This window comes from Penaeus monodon, chromosome 25, assembly GCF_015228065.2.
Source record: "Penaeus monodon isolate SGIC_2016 chromosome 25, NSTDA_Pmon_1, whole genome shotgun sequence".
In the NCBI taxonomy this organism is placed as follows: Eukaryota; Metazoa; Arthropoda; class Malacostraca; order Decapoda; family Penaeidae; genus Penaeus; species Penaeus monodon.
Genome location: NC_051410.1, coordinates 35,063,485 through 35,064,231, shown reverse-complemented (window position 1 = coordinate 35,064,231; position 747 = coordinate 35,063,485).

Sequence of the window (747 nt, the reverse complement as noted above, 5' to 3'; positions counted from 1 at the left end):
TGAGATGAACTCGGACATCTTTCCTATCCCTTCAATTAAATCCGTTTTTCTCCCTTTGCAATTGCAGCTGTTGCTAACCCCCTTCGAGTATTTTGCTTTTCGTACCGACACGCAAAAATGTTTTTATTTTTACCCTCTGCTCTACCTACCATCACCTGTTGCGGTACCGAACGTATTCCTCCTTGTATGGGAAAATAACTCTAATTCTTAGGAACCCGAGCAGTCCTTTTCCCACAACACGGGCGCCACATCACCAGGAAGTCGCAGAGGATCTTGAGCCTTATGCCTTCCTACAAGCAAGGACGAGTTTCCCTCGCGATTCCTCTCCCCTCGGTCAACAGCCCTCAGTCTGGACCAGATGTTTCTCGTGGTGAACAATTACTCAGGTTATTACTTAATAGCCGAGGGAAGAACACGGGGGCTGCTATACTTCCGAGATACCCGTAACTGTTCTCACTTGTTATTCTCTCGAGGAAACACAGTTTTAAGTGTTCAAGGATGTATTGGAAAGGATGAATGCTGGATGAATGGAGTTAAAAAGACAGAAAATATTTATTTACGTTTTTTTCTCTCTTCTATCCTTCTTTTCTTTGTAAAATATCGTTATTTTAAAGTTTTGTTTAACATTTGCACTTATGAGATTCTATTTATAAAGCCCACTGAGGGATCCGTCATTTCGCAATACTGACGGATATGTAGCATATTTGCACAAGCTATGTAAATGCGCGTGCGTGCTCAGCTATCAGT